The sequence below is a fragment of the Poecilia reticulata genome, linkage group LG3 (assembly GCF_000633615.1).
Source record: "Poecilia reticulata strain Guanapo linkage group LG3, Guppy_female_1.0+MT, whole genome shotgun sequence".
In the NCBI taxonomy this organism is placed as follows: domain Eukaryota; kingdom Metazoa; phylum Chordata; class Actinopteri; order Cyprinodontiformes; family Poeciliidae; genus Poecilia; species Poecilia reticulata.
In genome coordinates, this window is record NC_024333.1 from 5,301,078 (window position 1) to 5,325,527 (window position 24,450).

Here is a 24,450-nt window from a genome sequence, read left to right on the forward strand (position 1 = left end):
TGTGTGTGTGTGTGTGTGTGTGTGTGTGTGTGTGTGTGTGTGTGTGTGTGTGTGTGTGTGTGTGTGCGCGTGTGTGTCTGCACGCTGTGGGGCATAAAGTCCATTATAGTGGCTGAAAAATATAGAAACTTAACGGTGGCGACATAAAATTCAGGATTAAATCAGGATCAAAGTGTTGACCCTCCCACTGAACGTTCATACATTCATGCAGCAGGCGATGTGGTCCGTATATGGGCCAAACCTGCAGAATCAGGCCATCCAATCTAATCCGGATCCGATTGTTTTCAAAGCGTCAGAACGGCCATGTTGTTTTTATTCGGATTTGATGTCATTGATGTGAGACGAGCGTCGTGATTCTGCGCTGGGATGAATCCAGACGCTGTAGATCAGGAAGTCAACAGCGGCTGAAAGACGTCGGCGTCACGCGGTTCCTGCTACGCATCCAGACAGAAGCTGCCAGCAATGGTCCACTTTAGGCCGCTGCTGCTAGTCGTGTTTTCTTTTCATGAACTTCCTTTGTGTTGTTGCTGAATAAACTTTAAAATCAATCCATGGACGGCTGCGTCCATTATTACTTCCATAAACAGAGCTTCTTAAAGCAACACGGGCCCAACTTCACGTTGTTAATTTGTGAAGTCAAATTTCTTTTGAGTCATATTTGATATGTAAAGAATTTGTATAACAACTGAGGTTAACATAGTTACTTGATTGCAATATGAAATGGCCCAATGTGGCTGGAAAATAAATAATTGTAATTATATTATGTTTAGCCTGGAGTTGCAGACCTCTGATCTGAACTGAGTCGTCGCAGCTCTGGTGATTTTCATCCAGAACGTTTTAGGCTTTTATTTGTAAAAACAAAATTCTAATTTCATTCTACTTCATATTAACACATTATTTTATGCTGATCCATCGCCTGAAATCTCACTAGTTTGTATTTGTGAACATGTTCTCTGTAGTTACAAGACGGATTTCCTCTGAAGCTGCTCATGTTGAGGCTGTCGGTAATTTTCACATTAAACAGCTTTTACTTCTCCCCACATCTTACACGAGTTTTGATAACTTAGTCCAGCAGGGCTCAAGTGTCTCTCTCTCTCTCTTTCTTTCTTTTTTCTTTTTTAGTGAAATGATCTTATCACATGGCTCTGAGCCTGAGCAATGTGTTGTGAACAGACCGCGGTCTGGAGAAATGGTCTGGACGGATTTCCAGGATAAAAAGACTTTAATGGAGACCAATTTGCTGTCACTTCTACTTTTGCACTAAATGTCACAGAAACGAGCCATAATGCTGCAGCTAGGGCTGCAAAAGGAGGAGAACTCAGACAGCAAGACAATAAGGAGCCGCATGAAACAAACTTCACTAAAAAAAACAAAAATAAAAAAACAGCTCACATTAAAATGTGACCGCGTACAAACTCGCTCACGTTCACATTGTCGGGGGGGGGGGTGTCTCATGGCTGCTCATCAGTGAAGCCTGTTGCTGGGGTAACGGTCAGCCCGTCTCATTTCTAAAAGCTCTTGACCTCAGTGCTGCTCTGCTGAGCTGAGATCAACATGTTTTCCTGTGTCACCTCGACTCCCCGCAGGTCGCCCACAGAGACAGGAAGTTCAGCCTTTGTTGCTCCTCTTAGCCGCCGTCTGAGGAACCGGAGTCGGCCGCCTCGTTTGGTCATCTCTAAACTTTGTTGACCAAAAATCCAGCAGACAGGAAGCTGAAGCCATAAATTGTTCTCATGTTGGACTCTCGAGAACAACTTAGAGTGTTTATGACGGATCTCAAGCTTTAACGCAACTCTGTTTGATATGTACAGTCTCCAGTCCGTCCTTCAGCTACAAACAAGGAAGAGGCAAAAACATCCCTTAAAATACATAATGTGTTGGAGCAACAAAGGCGCGCTCTGCTGTGTATCCTCTCTTTGGTCGATCCCGTTGTCAGAGAGAAAACAAAACAAGCGTACGTTACTCGTCTCAAAGAGCAGCGGCGCTCCTCAGATGTTGAACCCACTGTCAGCTATTTCCAACTGCGTCTGTTCTGCAGCAGCAGGAACCAGAAACTGTGTGTGGATTAAAGGCACTGAGCTCAGAACGGGCAAGAAGAGGCTAACTACGCAATAAATAAACCTCCATGTTGTTAGTTTCACTGCAGCTGGGAGAAACTAAACCTTCTTCACTGCATTATGGGAACCTAAGATGACCATTAGTTACATTAAAGTTCTCGCTTTATTAGTATCAGAAATATTATTTGTGGCCGTTTTGATTTTAGTTCATAAACTTTCAAATTTGCTTACTGCATAGAATATTATTTTTCAATAAGATTTTATTATTTTATTGTCAGCTAATAAGCAGTTTCCCCCTGGGGATCAATAAAGTCTATCCTATTCTGCTACATCTACTACTACATACAGGAACTAACTACCAATAATGGCTGCCTAATTTAGCTTTTTATGGGGTTTTTTTCTCTCATTGATATTGCAGTTTACTCACATTTATTTGTGAAGTACAAAAACAAAAATTGAATCAAAGATAAATGACGCAAAAAAAAGAAAACACGCCTGAGATCTGATTAAAAGGACACTGACAGAAATGTTCACGATTCTGAATCGGTACGCCTTGCTAGCAGCTCATGCCTAGTTTACAGTAGCCCGTCTTGAGCATGGAAGCTGTTGCTTCCGGTTACCATGGATACATGCGTTGTGCCTGTCTGTTACCTCGTTGGTGAAAGAGTCTCTGTTTAGCTGTCAACACGCTCGGTGTGAATGTAACTTTGCTCAGCGAACCCAGACTCCATTTCCAATCTGCGCCGAGCCGCTGGCTTTAATCTGATCTGGAGTCTGGTTCAGCGCTCACTGAAGCTCTGCTGTCTCCGCTGCAGATAGACCAGCTTACCTGCTCTTTGAAGTCATGTCTGCTGTCTGAGTTATTATTGGAGGGAGTTTCTGTAGGGTTGCCTGCCACAGTGATTTATGTCAAAGAAGATTCGGCCAAACAACCTGTTGACACGCTGTAGATTTAAGACTCAGATCTTAAATCTACAGGCAAGATAAGTTTACTTATCTAACAGCATTCATAAGCAAAGTGATAAGTAATCTCTCAAACAGTTTGTTAGTCAGAATCTTTGATCAAAAGCTGCTGTAATTAAAACACATTTTCAGTCCTGACTTAAAGGAGCACGCAGTTTCCTCACATCTCAGTTTTTTTAGTTTGGACAGTAAAGGTGCATTCACACCAGCCCTGTTTAGTCTGCTTTAATCCAGCTCTAGTTCATTTGCCTGGAAAGTCCGGTTCGTTTGGGGAGCTGTGAATGCTCAATAGAACTCTGATGTGGTCCAGAAAAGTGAACTCTGGTCCCCCTAAAAATCGAGGTCTCCATTTGGTCGAAGTGAACTCTGGCACAGTTTGAATCCATATGTGGATGCCAAGCGAACCAGAGACTGCTCCAAAAGCAGGAAGTAGACTATAGTGCATGGCATTCTGGGTAAATAAAACTTAAACAAATACCGCAAGCTAGCGCTAGCAAGAGAAATGGCTCGTCATCTTTCACCAAAGACGAGAGAGAAATCCTGCAGCCTCTAAATTCTGACGCCACTCCATTTTTGTTTACATTTCATGAAGAATAAAGTTGTGCTCATGTTTGTTTTTAGAGTTTTTTTGTTGTTGTTTTCTTTAGTGGTTCTTGGTGCAGCGCCACCACAGGAGAGGAAGGAGAAGAGCTTTTCAAAGGCTTTCGACTGGTTGCAGTGTGAAAGACAACCACAGCAGCTGAAAATGTAACAAATGTAACAATTTTGGTCCCCAAATGAACCAAGTCGTCCAGGTTTGAAAATGACTTAATAGAAGTTAAAACTAGCTTCATTTCCATTGACCACATGAGTGAGCATTATTTGCTCACTTAATGACAAATAAATTTGCTTAATGGCAAGGAAGCGTGCCAATTTTGAGTTTTTTGATAAAATGCTTTGGCATTACCATCAGTTTGTTTTTGTTTTGGTCGTATCAAAATTGATTTTTCATATAATAAACAACGGGATGTTGCCACAGGTGCAAATCTCAAAGAAGATGACAGGAAGTAGTTGGAGGATGACGGCACAGGATGTTTTCTAATGACTTATTGTGTGAACAAACTTCATCACATGTGATTTTAATTGTGTTTCTTATTCAATTTAAACACCGCATTTGTAAAGTTGTGCTTTTTCAACATTAGCAGAATACTGACAAAGTTTCACGCACATTCGTAATGGAAAGACAGCTAATAGGACAGCTAAGCCTGGGAGCTAAATTAAATATTACTGCACACAGCACACATAATAAAACATCCCCAGACGCCGCTCGCTATATAAATCCTAACGTTCTGTCTGCGTCTGAAATGTCTTTATATGAGAGCCAAGACAATCTGGCTCCACGTGCTAACAAGTCTACAAATATCGTCAGCTCAAACCTGTGTCCCTTCGATAATTAGCAGGACATCTTCTAACATTCACAGCCTACTGCACCAGTGGAGCCGCGGCTCATGGCTGCCTGTGCCAGAGTAGGACACAGAAGTTGGCTCATTTTGCTTTCAAATGGAGCTAACAAGGTCCACTGGGATCAGGCCAGCACAGCAATTGATGTCAGTTTAGAATAGTTAAGGAGCGCTGATGATGCTCACAGAACGTCCCAGCGGCCCAATGGGTTGTTTTTGTTGTTGTTTTGTTTTTTTCCACACTGGATCACATCGAAGCAGAAATGGACTCCATGGATCCATCAGCATTCTCTTCGCCCGTTAAATGAAAACGACTTTTAATAGAATCGTGTTGTGAACACTTCATCTGCTAACACTCTCCCTAGGACTCAAGGAGAGATTGTTTTGGCCATATTCAGAGTATCTAGAGTAACAGGTGAAGCCATCTTACTGACCCATAGGTCTGACTGGAGTCGTCCCACTACAATAAAGACATCTAGTCAAAACACTGTTTAAATCTTGCCTCTCCTCGGTTCGTTAGGCATGTTGCAGCCTTGCATGCAGTCACGCATACATGCGAGATGCGATGTTGCAGAGCGGTTCCTTGAAGTCGCAGTCCTTGGGGTACTCGCAGGCATGAACCTGTGTTTTGTCAGATCACTGAGCTCATTGTTAGGGAAATAGGTCAGCAGCAAAGTTTAATTGAATTCACCTCATGGAGGGTGGTGCTGCCTGGGAGGCAGTGGGGATGGAGAAAACGTCTCTGAATGGCAAAACAGCAGCCATTAAAACTTCCTGCTGCTCTGCCTGCCGCCGGAGAAACGCTCAGATAAATCTAAGCCTTACAGCTGTCAGAGGAGCTTCTAGTTGAGGTTCGTCATCGAAAAAGTGTGACTTAGCTTCAAGTTGTTTGTGTAAAACGCACGTTTTGTCACGCTTGCACGTTACGAGACAAAAATAACTTTGAAAAAATTAATAAAATGCAGTTTTTAGATTATGATTTCAATCAACCTGGACCTAAGAGATAAAGTGGCTGCAGATATTTATGATAACAAGCACTCATTCTGATACATTCATGAACTGATGACTAGACGGTTACTATTTTTCTGGCACAGAGCTAAATTTATGCCTTCTTTGGTTATTGGTATTCTTCTATTGTCACTTCTACTTTTTATTCTGCACACAAACTTGTCACATGACAACAGGTTCATCATGAAGTATGCAGATGATTCTGTTACTGCCAGTCTGCTTGAGGAGAACGAAAGCCGTCTTACCACTGATGAGAGCAGAGCTATGATTATTGATTTTTACGAGGAAACCTCACAAGCACAAACCACTTTAATCAAAGGTTAAGCCATTGAGAGGCTGCAGCCTTACAAATGTATTGGGACTGTTTTAAAAGAAAAATTTAACTTTGAAGCTAGTTACGACGCTGTGTGCAAAAAGGCCCATCAGCACCTTTTCTGTTGAAGGAGGCTCTGCCCTTTTACATCAGGCAGGTACGGCGGACAGCCTTTTCTGTTTTAAAACACAACGTTCCTCCTCTTCACAGGCACTTCCAGCGTCTTCCCTCCGGAGGGACAGTCTCTGTCTCTAAATGTTGAACAAGACGTTGTAAAAACAGCTCTGTTCCCACTGCTGTTACTGACGATGAATAATCTGAAATGACGCTGCTGTTCTCAATGGATTTAAAACGACTTTATTCATATTTTAATTTTTAAGTTATGCTCTTCCCTTCTGTGATTTTAATCGCTGTGAGCACTTTGAGCAATGTTACATGCAAACGGTGCTGGTAATGTTTTTTATTATTATGTTTTTGGTAATGTTTTTGGATATGAATATATAGAACATGGTACATGGGAAAAATGTCTTGTTATATGTGAGATAATCTGAGGAAGTAGTGCTTTTTTTATTAACATTAAGGAATTATCGCTATTTCTTAATGAAAGGTTACTTGTAAGTTTTGTCTTATTTCAAGTGTACCAAGATATTTTCACTGGAAACTAGACCAAAAATACTTGGTAAGACTCTGTGTTTTTGCTGTGTACTGGTTCAGACTTGTAACTTTGTGCTGTTTTGGTGTGAGAAACCAAAGGGTCTAGATCAGGGGTCCCCAAACTTTTTCTCGTCAGGGCCACATAACTTTTCCCTTCTCTGGTGGGGGACCGGAGTCAGTTTGTGAAAAAGTGTGACGTTTACAGGAGAGCCTATATGTAAAAATTCATTGTTTTCCAAAAAGCACAATCAAGTAACCCTCTCTGGGTTCTTCACAGAAAAAATCCAGGAAATAACACCATTTATGAAATAAATACAGTATTTTCCGGACGATAAGCTGCAGATTTCTCTGCCGCTCCAGGTTTTCCACAACGATGCAGCAGCAGCAGAACGGGGCGGGCACCCAAAATTTGAGTCATAACAGGTCAATTGAATATCACATTTATTAGGGTTGAAAAAGAAAAAGTTGGCAAGTTTAGATTGAACTGATTACGGTAGTTTCCGAACGGTAACTAACAGTAAAAGTGCTGATCCTTCGTGTCCGCTACCATAGGCATAATACGTATAAGAGTAAACCCCGCATTGGCTGGTGTAATACGGGTTCAGCCCCGCTATGAAGGCTAACAAAGATTCCGTAAATCTAAAAAAAAAAGATTATTCTCCAACATTGGCTTAGATTATCTGACACAAGAGCCTACATTAGAAATGAAACAATGTAGCATATATTTTGCAACTTATATTACTTGTTATAACATTGACCAGCAAAGTTTACACAGGTGGTAAAGACTATTATTTATATGTAATTCTTTCACTCTGTCAAAAGTAAGACCAGCAAAGTTTACACAGGTGGTAAAGACTATTATTTATATGTAATTCTTTCACTCTGTCAAAAGTAAGATACATCCCAAATCTTCCGTTTTTGTTTTGAAGGTTTCCTAAAGACACGATGTGAGGAAGAAGAGGGAGATATCTATAAAGAGAGACGGATTCACTGCAACACGGATGAATCTCACATCGGATTTTGAATTCAATCTCAGCTGCTGAATCTCTCTGAAGCTAGAACTCGTCGGCTGAAAAACATCTATATATATCTATATGTATATGCATGCATGCATGCGCATACATACATACATACATACATACATACATACATACATACATACATACATGTATCCAATATATATTATTCAGTATTTATTTGTCATTATTAATCATTATTTGTTTGTATAGTTATATAAATATGTATTGATATTACTAAATAATTTATTAAATGAATTATGAACGGCTGTGTGCTTTTTAATATGCTCATCACACATCAATATCAGAATATTTCATTCCTATTCTATTGTTATAGCCTCTAAGCATATTTAAATATGCTGAACTATGTATTAAAAAATACTTAAATAATACAATTGTTCATAAATGTAGCTTTGATAGATGTTTGAATATGGTTTCCAGTAACAAAAAAGCGTGTTATGATCGATTAAATGCGCTGATACGTCATTGTGCCTGCTAAACACATAASGCTGAGTGGAGTGGWRKACYGCTCCAAGATGGCCGCCCTAAATCTCGTCAGCGACAATAGGCGAGTGCGGTCCATGAGGCAGGGGTCTATTGTTATATTATGTCTATGTCTGCTACTAGCATGTGCTAAATGAAAATGTGCACTTTCTTCTTCTTCTGCTGCTTCTTCTTTAGATTTCAACAGCAGCTTGCATCCATTATTGTTGCACTACTGTCATCTACTGGATCCTAATATCTATACCTCAAATTCTCATAATGATCCCAGTATTATTTTAAAAAACTGAAAAATCTTCTTTTTTCCTTCAATGCTATTTAACTGATCAACAACATTCTCAAATTTCAATTTCCTATTAAAACCTAATTCCGTTTTAATGGGGCTTTCTTCTTTTATTTCCAATTTTGACTTCCAAGGATTCACTTCATGCTAAAGTGCCCCCTGGTGGTTGAAGAAAAATCCACATATAAGCCGCACCAGACTATATGGTTCAAAGCTTAGAAAAAAAGTAGCGGCTTATAGTCCGGAAAATACGGTATATGAAAAAAAATCTAAATGCTCTCTGGTATTGTTCAGGGGGCCGGACCAAATGTGGAGGTGGGCCAGATCCGGCCCACGGGCCATAGTTTGGGGACCACTGGTCTAGAGGATCTTTTGCTTTAACCACTGAGGGGAAGCAAACAGGGAGCCAACACATTATCAGGCAAGTGATCATAATGTTATACCTGATTTCTATAAAAGTTGCATAAAATAAACAAAGAGGGAGTCTACAAGTGAAAGAAAAACAGTATTGTAAGCCATGGTTATAATAGTTTTGGTTTTCATTATAGTTTAGTTTTATTTTGTCGTTACTTTTGTCTAATTCAGTTAGTTTTAGTTAGTTTTTAGACTGTTTGAATATTCTTATCAGTTATTAATTAAAACTGGTTTAGTTTTAGCTTAGTTTTTATTGGCTCTTGAAGTAGTTTTAGGTTTTTCATACTGTTGTTCATTTTTAGGTGCAGAATTCAAAAAAGTCAAAGCATGATTATATATGCATCGACTTAATAATGAATAATCAACAGAAGATATCATTTTCTTAAAAAAAAAAATAAAAAATTTAATTATTGTTGAACAACCAACTGACTGGTGTTTTCTCCCAACTTCTGCTGCCTCCATTTTGCAGACTGGCATAAGCGCCACCAAGAGTATGGAGTACCGTAATTTGCCGACAGCTGAAGTAAATTACCTGTGTAGTTTACGGGAATTAATTGCTCCTAGGTTTGAAAGGCTAATTAAATGGACTCATGATAGATTCATAAACTTGAAAACGAACAATATATCTATAATTTCTGTATGTCTTAGTTTTCATGAATGCACTATGCTTCCAGTTAGTTATCGTTTTCCCTCCATTAATTACCGTTTTTATTTGAGTTAACGAAAATGTCTACTCAAGTTCAGTTTTGGTTATTCCGTTAGTTTTAATAACCCGTTATAGACCAGGTTAGCTGCAGGACGTTGCTATTGCCTCTCAAAAACACGCCGCTATGCTGCTGCTGTTGTTGATTTCACAGAAAAGCTACCAGCTAACAGGGCAAACGCTCCTCCTTCCCCCTCGGCAGCAGAGGAAGGCCCGGCGTTTCTCCGTGGCTGACAGTAGCAGGCCGTGCTTGTCTGCCAGCGTGAGAGCGTTGGAAGTATACGAGCGTGAAGCAAGGCGGCACTGGCAAACAGCGTGCGGCTCAGCCGACTCTTTCTGAATAATTACAGTCAGCTTTAAAGAAGGCCGCCGCCGCCGCTGCTGGGGCTTATCTGTGTCTCTCCGTGTTGCCTCGACTCCTAAGTGCACCATCTGCTTTTGCATTGAGTTTGGCTGAACTGTGACACTCCGTCTGAGCGAACTCGTGTGCTCCTGCTCCCACTCAGCAGGTCACGCTGCAGCTAGCAGATGCCTTTTTCTCAGCCTTTGATTTGTTACTGTAGCGATGCTGCGTTCCCGCGGAAAGCTTGTGCGCATACAGCGCGCCGCGAGTGTTGCTGGTAAAATATTAATATTCGACTGCTGCTCGCTATTGCAACAAAGACCTATTAAACCTCAATTACATATCATTTGAATCTCCACGGGGTGTGTATGTGTGTGTGTTTGTGTGAGAGAGATTTCTTTCTCTTTTAAGCAAAACAAAAATCGCTCTCTGTGAGATTGCATTGAGAAAAATCTTTGTTTTTTCGTAGGGTGAAGTTAATTACCGAGTTGTAAAGAAAACGGCAGAGCATTACTGCGAAGGCCTTCTGTTCCGCCTGCTCTCTGCAGAGAAGTTGGACGGCGTCCATGTGAACCTGCCGACTGGAACAGAGAGTCAGAGGAGAGGCGGCTCCTCCTTTAGAGAGGACAGGGGAGGCATCTGTTGGATCCTTGTTGCTTTGTTGGCTGCTCAGGAATACACTTGTGACACATTACTAGCTTAACCAACCATTCGGCTGTTCGGTGTGTGAAAAAAAAATAAAAATACAGATCAGCTTTCATGATCTCAGAAGATTAATATCGAACGTTAACCAAGCCTCATGTAGTTCAAAGTAGTGGAATCATGTTGCCAGAAAATGAGCCTGTTACTTGTGTATATCAGTGAGAAGTTTGTCTTTGTTAAATCAAAACGTCAAACTGGAGTGTTTATTTCTGATTATTTTAAACTTAAGCATGATGATTATGGATTACAGTTAAAGGGGCAATATTGTTTAAAATGGGCTTTTTTGAGCTTTACATCATGTTATTCCCTCATCAAAGTGTTGCCTTGATTTTTTTTCATGCAGGTTTGAGAAACCCTTAAATCTCCCATAGCAATAATTCAGCTGCATAAAACACCTGGGTGAACCTAGCTCCGCCTTCAAGATGCAGCTCCTCCTCTGAGCTGCAGCTTCCAAGCTTCCACCACACAGAGCATCCCTTCCCCACGACTCCCTCATCAGCTCCTTCAGACTAGCTACAAGCAATTAGCAAACACCTGGTGGAACTGTGCATCTGCTGAGCTCATCATAGGAGCTGCTTCTCAAAGCAATGCTGGTAAAAGACATTGACATCACAAAATAGAGGAGCCATTTTGTGATGACTTCCTGAAGGAGGAGTTTCAGAGAGAGCAGGAGTTTTAAAGAGACAGAGGCCCAATTTTAAGGTGTTATATTACAAAGTCAGATTTCTGTAAAGTCATATTATATATATATATATATATATATATAACAACTTTAGGTGCTGTATAAATGATACTATGTGGCTGGAAAACACATAATACCCCTTTAATGAAAACAGTCTCTCAGAATTTGAAAAATACATGCCGATTTTTAGAACAGCAATGTTACTTTACAGAAAAATCTGACCATATCTGCTTAATGCTTTTACATGAATTACTGCATCAATGCATCGTGGCATGGAGGCGATGAGCCTGTGGTTCTTAATGAGGCATAAGGAAGCCCAGATTGCTGTAAGGGCGGCTTTCAGCCATCTCATCTTCCTCTTGATCGTACTGCATAGTGTCTCTACTGGGTTCAGGTCAGACCGGTTTGCTCTTCAGACCAGCGTTTGGTACCTTTAGAAATGTGAGCATTTGCCAAGTCCTGCTGGGAAATGAAATCAGCATTTCCTTGAAGCTTGTGAGAAGAAGGCAGCATGAAGGGCTCTGAGGTGTCTTGCTGAACCACTGCTCTGGTAAAACACAAATCTTCACTAATATTTAGCCTTTAGGCGGCTTCTCTGCGACTCTGCATCTCCACTGTTACTCCAGTCACAAAGTCCTTTTTCATCTTTTGACCTTTGAGCTTCACTACAAAGACACATGATCTTCCCAAGTATTTTCAGTCTCGTTTCTAGTGCAAATATCTTGGTACACATGAAATAACGCTAAACTATTTATAAAACGAAAGAATCTGCAATCCTTTTAAAGTTCTAGGGTTTCATGTTTTGGTATGTGTGCCACGGTTTGGCCAGCAATTTCACTCATCGTTCTCATCACTGTACTTAAAGCCAAGTCTTGTTAAGAGACGACTTTTTTCCCTTAATGCTTTGTGACGATCTAGAAATTTGACACAGTGGACACAATAACAATCCTACTCTGTTTATATGTTATAAATCCTCTCTATGCACATAAACACTTCATGGTTCCCATTTATAGGGTATAACCAAATTCTGTTGGAAACCTCTTAATTTAATTTTTTTTACCCGTTTTCTGTATCTTCTGTTCTTGATTCCGCTGTTACCCAACAAACCTCTATTTGCCCATTAGGGTGAGAAGTTGAGAAGTTAGCTTTGGCTGTATTTTATAAAAAGGTAGCAAACTAAATGGGGCAAAATACATTGGAAACTTTTAAATTGGTTTATCTATACCACAAAAAAATATATATATTTTATCTATCTCATAAAGTCTCCCAAAAACACATTAAAGCTCAACAAAAAAAAGGCTAAACGTGGCAACGTCCAGAGAGCATTGCAACTTTTGTGACAATTTCAGGCTCCTACTTTGTAGCAGACGAAAATTTTTTGCTCCATTTTCCAGCAAAAGGAAAGCGAGGAGCAGACTTGCTGCCCCAGGATGTTGGCCTGGCTCGCCCGTGTTTGCAGAGACGCTCGGCCGTGAATGCTGGGGACATATGCTCTGCCCGGCTCAACCATATGCCCCTTCTGCTGCTGCTGTTCTCCAACAAACTGCATCGCTTTAGCACAACAAGTCTGTTTCTGGCACGCCTGCGCCAAGCAGCATCAATACCGAGACAGTGACGGTAAAAAAAAACAACAACCCAAATATATGTATAAAAAGAGACAAAAACATCACCATAAAGCAGAATTAACACAACGCCACGGGGAAATTAAAAACGCCCAGACTAAAATCTTCCAAGCGTGACAGTCATTACAGCGGTGAGCTTATTTTTCTGTAATTCAACATGATTTCTTTTTTGGACTTGTTGCATCAGGAACGTCAAATTCGTTCCTTCCAGCTTTGGTTTCTGACAACATCCTGAAATCTCAAGAAAAGCCTCACCAGGATGCAGCGTGTTCCTACAGTGGTTGCATTATTCAGAGCGTATGGATTAGCTTTAGCTTTTCGTCTCCAGAGAACCGGACAGCAGAGTTGCTGTTGCTCAATTTGAATACACACGCACGCACGCACGCACACACACACACGCACACACACACACACACACACACACACACACACAAAGTGTAAATCCTGATTAAAGAGGGATCCAGTCACTGCAGTGCATCAATGTAACAAATGTCGACTCTAGCTGGACTGTGTTATAGAAATATTGGTAGAAATGCCTATTTGTTCAGCCTAAAAATAGATGGAAACCGCGGGCAACCATATCAGTCCCCCCGTATTGTGTATTCGGCGCATACAAAACGGCCCGACATGGAAAGCTGAATATTTTCCATCTCAATGGTAAACATTCACATCCCACTATCATGTAAAGCTGTTTGCTATCAAATGCAGCCCTGAAATTGAGTATGCATGAGCACAGCACGGACTGCCAAACACTTGGCAGCAAATCCTTTTCATATTCTGAAGGGATGCCATTCCGTGAGGGTCCCACGAGCCCCGCTACTCCCCCAACCCGCGTCTCCCTGGTTTGTTTCCTGCTGGATTCAAGTTCCGGGGGTTTGGGAGGAGGGGGGTGAATGCTTCCTCAGGGTGTCCGTGCCGCCGGAGCCAGTAGGGGGCACTGTGACTTTACAGCAAAAGGCAGCGCCTGTTGCTCTCTCCACCTGCAGTGTCTGAGTGGATAGCCGTCCGCCTCGGCTACATCATATCTGTCTTCCCTCAGAAGCTTTCACGGCGGGGAGAAAATCACTGTGTTTGCCGATGATAATGCAATTAATTAAAGAGCCAATCGTTTTTGGCCCCGCACGTCTAAATCTGAATGGAACTCGTGACACATTGCGGCGTGTTGTACATTTTCTGCTTCCAGTCATCAACAACGAAACTTTCGCCTTCCTTAATAACTGACCACAACAATGCAAATAACGCATTTATATTAATTTATGATATTTGGGGAGCGGCATAATAACAAGGAAGGCGGAGACAGTGATGCACGCGCATCTCTGCTATCTTTCTGTTAGCTAGCTGCGTCTTGAATGTTAATATTTTTTCCTCATTCAGGGCTTTCCGTGTTTGTGTAGATGAACTCCTGCTCCTCCGATACTGTTCGGGTGGAGTTAGGAGGCCATGTTCTTACTGAGAGCGGGCGAATACAGGAGCAAGACATGTTGAGTGTTTTAACTAAAGGCAGCTGAGTGAGAGAATGAGGGGAGACAGCCCGGTCCCAGATCTGCTGTAATTCCCCCCCGCCGCCGTCACTACGCTCTGTGCTCGTGTACCAGCCGTATCGCATGACAATGCACATCACATGTGGTTACAGTGCAGGATTACGGGTGTCTTGCGACGACACGCGCTCATTGTGCGATGCGGCCAGAGGCGCGAGAGCCAGTCAGTCAGCATTACCGGCCGGCTCTCTGATGTCAGAGGAGGAGAGAGAGAGACAGAGAGAGAGAGAGAGGAAGAGGGAGAGCGAGAGCGAGAGCGAGAGGAGAGGAGGAGGAGGAGGAGGAGGAGGAGGGGTGGTAATACCGTCAGCAGCAAATGCTTCTGGGGGTTTTCTATTTTTCTTGCCTTCCAGCTATAGAGGAAAGTAGAGGGAGAGAAAGAAATCATGTAAGGTACTCTGGCACAGCCTATAATATGAACTTTGTGTGCGAGTAATTTTTCTTTCTCCGGGCCCACAGGGATCCGATTCGCTCCGCACTGAAAGCACAGAGCAGGCTGTTTGGAAGCCGGTGCGCGCGCGCACACACACACGCAGACATTCGCTTGTATGCCGCAGTGTAAAACCGCACAATGCTCCTCTGATTGACTGATTATCTGCGAGCTAAAAATACACACATTTGCACACTGTATTTACACAGAGAAATTACAGTTTGCTCTGATGGAGGAGAAGAAAGAGCAGGATGAGAATGCGTTGGATGAGCAGCAGCTGGGCTCGGATCAGTGAAGGAGCTGGGCGTGTTTCTGCAGGTGCGTCTCTGGCCTCCGCGGTGTCTGGGTGTAGACCATGATCCGGTGATTGCCGATGTGGAAGCAGGTTGTTAGCTCATTATTATCGAGTCTTCCCCGGAAGCGCTTTGGGAAACGCTTTGCGTCAGACGAGCGCAAAAACACATCAGTGGTGGAAAATATATTACAAACATCAACAAATAAGGCGACTTATCAAAGTACGCACGACCCTGCCACTGCACAAACATAAAATATTACCAAGTAGTTTTGATCTATAGTGTAAATATGTTAGTTCACTTGAAATAACACTAAACTAACTTACAAGTACATTTTCAGAAAATATAAGAGTTTGTTTTAAGGCAATAATTAAGTTCCAGCTCCACTAGGAGATTATTACACTTATAATATATTATTGTGAAATAATCTGCCAGTGGAACCTGTGCTGCTTTTGCAGTGCTAAAATGGCAGGTTTTGATGTGGAAAAAAAAGCTAAATTATTTTAAAACTTTTTTTGACATAATGTTAGAAACAGTCCAACCAATAAACAAATATATTTTGGGGGACATACAAATTACAAAAACAAAGAAACAAATCCGGCAATAAGTTGGTTGCATAATTGATCATGCTCTTAAAAGTAGAGTATTATGTATTTTCCAGCCACCATCTAGCCATTATATAATATAATCAAGTAGCTATCAAAAATGCTATCAAAAATTTTCAGTTATCAAAAATGCTATATCTAATATGACTTAAAAGAAATTTGACTTTAATGCCTTGAAATTGGGCCTCTGTCTCTTTAAGAAACTCCTGCTCTTTCTGAAACTCCGCCTTCAGGAAGTCATCACAACATGGCTCCTCTACTAACCCTTTAACAGCGTTTTTACCAGCGAGCAGAGTAGTGTGGGAGGGCTGCTCTGTGAGGCAGAAACTCTCACATATATGTAACCTGATATATTTTGGGCTTTGACTAAGCCACTCTAAAAACCTTGCTTTTTCTTTCCTGAAGTATTCTGGTAATTTGAACTCCCTGAGTCGCTGAAAAGAAATGAATCTCCATCATAAGCTTTCTAGCAAACAGCTGAAGGTTTTGCTTTAGCAGCTAGCCATGAAGAGAACTAACCAGCCCCAGTAATACGTCCTACTTACTCAAATTATCGTTGACTGTCATTACTCTGCCATGGTCTTTAGTATTCGGCTAAAGGGAAAAAAAACAAAACAGGAATGCATTTTGACATGATACGTCATGGTCTCATTTTTATATTTATATTTTATATTTTTATATCATAAACCCTGGTGCTTTAGCAGGGGCGCATGGACTTTTGAGTGCCGATGTCTAAGAGAGAATTAGCATTTTGACCTGTGATAAACTGTGATAAATCTGACTCCTGTCGGTCTGACACCCTCCCATTCCTCACCTGTCTGGGTCTTCTGGTGTCCCATCTGTCAGCTTCACTCTTCATCTCCTCCACTCCTCCTGCTCTCATTTCCTCTCTGCAGCCCTGCTCCTGCTGATGGTCCATCCAGGTTTCCTGCGACGAAAAATAAATTAAAATTTTCAATTTTTTGGTCCAACGACTAGGTAGATCCTAAAAAAGAGAAAGAAACAAATGCTAATAATTCATATTTTATACACTCACTTCTCAGAAAGCTTGGCAACAACTGTGCCTAATTACTTTGATTCAATATGATTTAAAATTTAATAGCTAAACTTGTTTTGCACATTATGAATCTCAAGACTTAACATATGTTCATATTTATTACTTTTTATCTTGTGATAAATTTTAGTCAACATTTTAGATTATTTTTGTTTACTTTTCTATTCTGCTAGATGCACCAAGACTATGGATGTGGCAGGAAGCTAGTGCACCGATTCCACCAAACGGGTCAGTGCGCTTGTTTTACAGACCGGCGTATTCGAGAGTTTCCACTGCTTACTGAGCAGGTGGCATTGTATCATGCTAGTGTGATGACAGTGTGACACAATAGTACAGCTGGTAGCGCTTCATCAAGCCCAGAGGACTCCAAAGCACTTCGGCCATTCAACCATGATTTTCCATATCATATCATATCAGGATGCATCGATACCTAAAGACTCAAAAGACAAGATGCTATACCAGATTTTAATATTACTTTCAAGAAATCATAAGAAATCAAATAAGTTTTTAAACATTTATTTATTTATTTATTTAACTCTACGCGTCAAAAAGCCTTCATTTTACATCTTTATTGATGTTTTCCACCCACAAACCGAACAAGCTCATGTCTTATCATTTCCAAATAACTGTGTTTGATCTGCCGTACATTTCCCAGTTGTTAATGTTATCGATAGCGTGCAGTGTGGTTATGATATAGTACAGCCATCGCTGTTGTAGCGATGCTTTCTGCCTCCTTCGATGGCTTACATATTGTTTGTGTCTTGTCTGTCACCCTGTTGACATTTATAGGTTCTTCTGGAGACCTAAATAGCTGCCAAACAAAATGATTTAAGAGTAGTTGGGGTATCTTGTATCACAAATTCAACTGGCTCGCTCTCACAAGAGAGCCGTTAGCTCCTTGTAATGTTTTAATATTGCGACATTCCGTACGATGTGATCTCATTTGATTCTGTTTTATCCAGTTTTCACTCCATGCCGTTGTTTATTAGTAGTTATGAGGCACAGTGGCAAAACATGAAATTATATTGTTGCTAGGTAACCAAAGAGTGGGTGAGTTAGTTAACGTTACAGTCCTAGCTTATCTAGCTGTCAGAGGATTAGCAGCTAAAGCTTTTCCTCCCAGAATGCTATGCGGTTCTGGATCGGAGTTCAGTGAATTTTCTGTATATTGAATATTGAACATTCTGTCAGATGTATTGGCTATTGACATCGATCACGTGTCTGTTGCGATATATTGGTTTATTGTCCAGCTCTATATTTAGTTCTCACAAATACTAACCCTCAGCGAACGATTCTTATTATTTGGTTCTACAGCAGTAATGCATGCACCAGTCTTAATGCAGCCATGCAGGAACCCCCCCCCAAAAAAATAGAAAATATTTTGCTTATTTTAGTTGAATCAAATGCTTCGCCAAGCATGACAAGGAGGCAAAGAATGACTTCTGACAGCAACGTCTTAATAAATATGCACCTGATGAGTCTGAGGAAGCGAAAGCTGAATCATGCTGGCTTCCTTACTGGTGAACAATTCTAATGATGAAGACATAAAAATGCATTTTTTTTTTTGTGTGTAAATTAGAGTTTCAGATGGAGCAAATTTGATTAGAGTAATTTGTCCTGCCATGAACCCGTTTGGTTTGGAGGCGGAGAACTCACTAGACAAGCCATGTTTTTATGTATTAATATTAATCTAATAAGAGACGGGATGAGTAACTGGTTTGGCCGAGAATCAAAGCCCATGAATTACAGAGCAACAAAATTTAGCATTTGACATTGTCGTGTCCATCTCTAAGCTACACACTCCATAAAATGTCATTGTCAGCACTAATGTGTAATTTATGACGGCATAATGAACACTAGGTCTGAATTATATCATTAAGACATTTCTCTCTAGATGTTACAAGGAAAAGTTAGCGCTTGTGTACCGAACTACTAAGAAACCAAACCTGATGGTAGAACAAAAAACGCTTTGTGAACTAACTCAGAGAATTTGATATATTCCTTTAGCTGTAAAAGTGACTTTTTTAAGGAAGACTTGCTTTCAAAAGAAAATAACTCAACAGATTGCTGCTAAAACATTGCTTTTAGTTTCAATCATCAAGAGCAATTTGATGTAAAAGAACTTTGATATATATATAAGGAAGTGAAGTGATAGGTTATAAATATGTAAAAACAATATTTAAACTGATCAGTGTCATATCTATGGAATAATTTGACTAAAGGAGGTTCTTGTTATGAAGCTATGTTATTCTAAACAAGAATGTGTGGCAATAAAATATCTTATTTTATTGTGTCTTGTTTAAAATATAATTTACTGAGCAGTCAGCAATGTTGCAGAGCAAGATGGGAGGAATATCTGAGCCTTTTACAAATATAATCAAGAATTAGACTGTGATTAATAATCACAAAAATCCATTAACTTATGATTTCTTCAAGTAAAACTGAATTAAAGATGAAATATGTAAGCATAAAAGTTAGCATTTACCTAAAGAGACATCTCTGCGACTGGGCAAAGAACATCCAGACGATCCAAAAGATTGAACTTATTACATTTACCCTAAATTCATGAATTTTATTCTAAAAATTGAGTAATGACATCTGGAGGTCACTTAAAGGAGCAGTTTTATGTGTTTTCCAGGCATATAGTACCATTTTAAAGCACAATCAAGTAACTATGTTACCTTCAGTTGTTATAAAAATAACTTAAAAGAAATTTGACTTTGTAATTTAACAGATTGAAATTGGGCCTTAGTCTCTTTAAGAAACTGCTGCTCTTTCTGAAGCTCCGCCTTCAGGAAGTCGTCCCAACATGGCTCCTCTATTAACCCTTTAACAATGTTTTTACCAGCGTTTCAATGAGAGGCAGCTCCTATAATGAGCTTAGCAGATGTGCAGTTCTGCTAATTGTCTGAAGGAGCTGTGAGGGGGAGATGTGTACCTGTGTTAATCTTATTCCAGTTGCTTGCAGCTTGTGGAAGATCATCATGAAGAGGCTCGTTATCCAATCAGAGACGGGATAAAAGAAACATTTAGATCCACATTAGACAGCCAATAGGAGGAATGGAAGTAATTACTTTTTGTTCTCAACCTAAACAATAGAAAGGGCAGATTGGAGGATAAATGATCATTTCTGTTTAATTTCCAGATTTCACGCATTAATCAAAGTTATGACTAACCTAAGGTCTGAAACAAGGAGGCATTTTGTTTGACTCAATAAACTATCAAACTTTGATCAGAATGCTCTTGTAACTTCTTAAAAACGTTGATTTTTTTGAAGGTTTCATGTTTCATATGTGGGGGTTGATTTGACCAGATCTGCAGTCTAAAGTTATTTTAGAAAACCCTTGATGGGAGTAATTAACTATGTTTGAATGGCTGGGTCTTAGTGTTCATATGCACTTCAGAAACTGTCAAGAGAGATGTAAACAACCCTTTGGATTGCTTTTTCTAAACCACTCTAAAACCTCTCACTTCTTTCAATATACTTTAATCTCACCTTTTGCATTGAGTTTCTCTTGTTTTGACTGTCTAGGAAAATCAGGCTGATTCTGGTTTAGCTCTCATTTACTGCAGAACCGTTGCAGGAAAAAAACAAAAACACAGTGAAATGTGCCTGTTGCAGTAGAAACAAACCAATGTAAAAAATTTCATTTGATGCCGCGCGTCTACGCTCGGATATGCGCCGTATAATAATCATAACCATAATGAGTTTCTGGCTTCATTCCTCCAACACGATACAAATGAAAGGAAACGGCGTCTTCTGCTCCGTCAGACGGCAGAATGAGTGAAAACAAATTACGCCTCAATTTCTTCTGAGTGATCCCAGCAGCAGCAATGCTAGCATCCACACAGGCAGTGAGCCTGACTCCGGGACCAACACTGAACGGTGGAGCTCTGATCTTAAAACGCACTTCTGCAACAACAAGGCTCACTCTGCTTTTGTTTATCTTTTGTTTTTTTATATTTCCTGGTTAAAATAACTGGTAATTAATGACAACCACATGTCGTGTTATTAATAAATTAAAAAAAATAATCTTTTTTTACAGCACTTAAAAGGGCCAGAGCATTGGACGTTTTAAGCGCAATTGGACAATAGGAAAATAATTCTTGTCATTTTTGTTTTATTTTAACTACATGTAAAAAATGTTACTCTGAAAGATTATGGCTTTTTGAAAAGGATCTTCCTCCGACTCCCTCCATCAAAACTAACTCTAAGGGATGTAATTAACGTTATTATTAGCACCTGTTTGCTTTTGCTGCTGCCATTCTACCATTTTTTTTTTTTTTTTTGGTATTTATTAAATTTATCTTTTACATCTTTGCTTAAAGCTCACAGTTATTTTTTTTTCAATGTTCATAAAAACAGCTACCTGTTTGCTTTGCAGTTTGTTTCTTTATTGACTGCCTCGCGCTATCATATGCTAACCCTAAACCAATCAGCTTACATGTAGGCGTGTCTGTGATTACATGGCGTGTTAGCAGTGTGTAGCAGTGAGCAACGGATGAAGACAGAGGAGCCCAATTTTTCCACATATTATCTGTCTTATTCTGTAAAAATCATTTGACTCAGGTGTGCTGCAGCAGGAGTATATCTGAAACTTTTGCTGCCTTGTGTTCACAGGAGGCGCTCACCTTTAACGTGAATTAAAGCCAGCGGTTTTAACTTGACAAGATTTCACAAAGTACAAGCTGCGGGGAGAGTTTTGCCTGACTCCGAACACGCTGTACGACTGACACATAGTTAAACCGGGTTTATCCTGAGACGTCGTTACCTCTCTCTGCTTTAAAAAAGGCTCGCTGCTGGCTCTTTCATTCGTCAGAGGCGGTTCGGTTGAAAACGCACCCACTGGCGAGGCGCCACATGCAGATTCGTTTCAGCGTCCATCCACATCCGAGTCAATAATCCACATTTACTGCAAGTGGTGAGTCTGAGCAATTTTTGCAAGGACATAATCACTATGCTGCTGCATGACGCGTCGAGCCAATCAGCATCCAGCTGATTAGACTGAAGTGGGACGACTTCTACAGCTCTGTGAGGGAGGATCCAGTGCTGCTGGAATCTATTATATTACCACTACACATGTAGCTGTTCATTGAAACTATGAATAACAAATATCACCAATTGGTTTTTTTTTTCTTCCTTTTCTTCAGATCAAGTCTCATTGTACAATCATCTCCTGTCCCCTAATTTAATCCATTTAAAATGTGTTCACAGAATTAGACCAGGATTTAAGAAATGACAGGACTGTAAAAAGTATCCGGACCACCACATCCCTTTAGTTTAGATTTTTTTCAGGTCATAAAACAACCAAAATGTGAAAAAAGTATTTGTCCTCTTTTTCAAATCATGTATTTAAGGTGGAGTATTGGAGACACACTAAGAAAAAAATAAGTCATGAGAATAAAGTGATGGTATTACAACAATACAGTTGGAATAATATGAGAATGACGAAGTTTTAATAATATTTCAAACTTATTTTTGAAATATTTCGACTTTATTCTCATTATTTTTTACTTTATGCTCGTTTGACTTTATTCTTGAAATACAATTTTTCATAATTTTAACTATTTTCCCAAAATACTATGAATTCATTCTTTTAATATGACTTTATTCCTGTAAAAAGTCATATTTACAAGACTTTTTACGTAAATATGATTGACTTATGTAAAAAGTCTTACTTATTCTTGCTTTTAAAAAAAGTAAGAATAAGCTCACTCTATTCTCATAATTTCAATACTTTATTCTTGTAATTTTATGACTTTATTGTCACATGAAAAAAAATTAATAAAAATATGATTTTTTTTAAGAAAAAATAAAAAAAGATATTTTTTATTTTACTTTTCATTAGTATGGGCCTAATATTCCATCATATGTATTAACTGATTAAACTCTGTTTTGGTTTTTGTATGTTCAGACATGCAGGATCAAGAAATAACTTGAATCGAAGATGTCTGACAAAAGGAAGCAGGATAAAAGATTTCAGACAGAAGCAGATCGTGGTCTTGGGGGATTCCAGGGAGAAAATGACCTCAGACTAAACAGAACACAAACACCATCTGACATTTACCTACAACATATTTTATATTACTATCTGGAACGACGAGAGATGAAAGGAGAACTGCTGGGAAAATATGCAACCCGATTCATGTTTTGTAAAAGTAACACAGCGTTTCAGACAAGGAAGAACATTATACCAGTAGTCAGATATGGCAGGTGCAGAGTGTGATGAATTGTCTGCTTTGCTACTTCAAGACTTGAACAACTTTCTGTAAATATAGAAGCTGAATTTTGCTCTAGTCTAAAAAAAAAATTTGAAAAAGAAAAGCTGGTCTTTCAGTTTTTTCCTAAGTAAAATAAGAAAAACATATGAATCACACCAGAATCAACAACCAAAAAAAGAACAACACACAAAATAAACAAATTCTTTTGGAGTAATGCTGCATTCCAGTTACCTGGGAAATGGGATTTCTGAGCTGAGTTTGACGTCTGACCCCGAGGTTAGAGCATTCTAGTCTAGATTACCCAGATTCAAGTACAACTTTAACTCAGCATAATCCACCGGGTTCTTCTTTGGCTTAAAACCCTCAACTTGTGTGACTGAGTTGGAACCGTCTAGCAATGATAATTGAGCCAAAATTCCTTCCGACTGACGATCATTCTCACAAACACCTAAGTAAAATATGCAATGAAAAAAAATCTTCTTTTGTGTCATTAAAAGTACAGTAGTTTTTGGTATGTGTATATGATGGTTTAAAGGAATTTAATGAATGACATGAGTAGCATTAATTTGAGAATATTTTTCTACATATTCTAAAAATAAGTCCCATATCTTATGTGTATAAGTAAAATTGTCTTGTTATAAGCGAAAATACACCACTTTTAAAATATTTGTTTGTTTCGATTAGATACGTTTTTGAAAGGCAACTTTTTGCAGTGCAGTTTTTTTTGCAGTGCAGTTGTTGATCGAACAACCAGTCATTAAGTTTAGAAACTACCATTATTTGACAACTGTATTTTGTATTCCCTTGGGTTATCTTTGCCTGCAGTACAAAATTGTGACCAAAGATGCAAAAACTCCAGAAATCTGCCAGGTGGAAACGTTTCCTGTGGCAACACTTCTCAGGTGACTCCAGGCTGCAGCTCTCTACTCATGAAAATCCAAACTAGTCTTCAGCCTCTCCTAAAACCCGACAGGCTACCTCCAACCCAGGAAGCAAAAGTGATTTTTCTTATTAGGAAATTCAGTTTTATCCACTTATTTTTCCTCATCACAGCTCGTCTTAAATAGCTGTTTTTTTGTTTGTTTTTTTAACGTCTAAAGTACATGAATTAAACGGACTTTAATCATATGTTTCCCAACAGACGACATGCTGGGTAGTTTTATGTTACATGATGTTAAATTATGTATGTAGAGCAGCTTCATTTGCTATAGTCAGATCAGCCTCTGATAAATTGAGCCGGGGCTCTGGAGATTACTGTGATGGCTTTTACCACAGAAAAATTCTGTTTATATTTTGCCAAAACGTTTCAAATAATCTTATTTCAAAAGTTCATTTGCAACACTAATGTTTTCCTACACGTGAAGGTAACACTATAGGGTGACCAAGACTTGACAAAACTATAATGCTTTGGGTTGCAACTAGTTACATTTACTCAAATAGCTTTGGAAAAAATTTACTTTTAAGCATTTTTACTATGCTGTACTTTTTACTTTTACTTGAGTAATTATATTATCCAGTACTGCTACTGTTACTAGAGTAAAATGTCTGGATCCTCTACCCACTGTGAATAAACCTCGCTGAATGAAGAATAAACATGTTTTAATCAAA

General features: G+C 39.5%; 1 long non-coding RNA gene across 4 annotated transcripts in view; it reads right to left on the reverse strand.

Moving 5' to 3' along the window:
• Positions 1–21,625, reverse strand: part of LOC108166176 (uncharacterized) — a 22,871-nt gene extending 1,246 nt beyond the window's left edge. For 2 of the 4 annotated variants that reach the window (XR_001776443.1, XR_001776441.1), the window contains exons 1-2: positions 21,393–21,625; positions 16,381–16,494 (exon numbers count right to left, since the gene is read on the reverse strand). This is a non-coding gene — a long non-coding RNA (uncharacterized LOC108166176). Of the gene's footprint in view, positions 1–16,110; positions 16,161–16,380; positions 16,495–19,558; positions 19,614–21,392 lie in introns of those variants that run through there. The other 2 variants (XR_001776442.1, XR_001776444.1) reach the window with 2 other exon arrangements.
• Between the last annotated feature and the right edge of the window lie 2,825 nt (positions 21,626–24,450).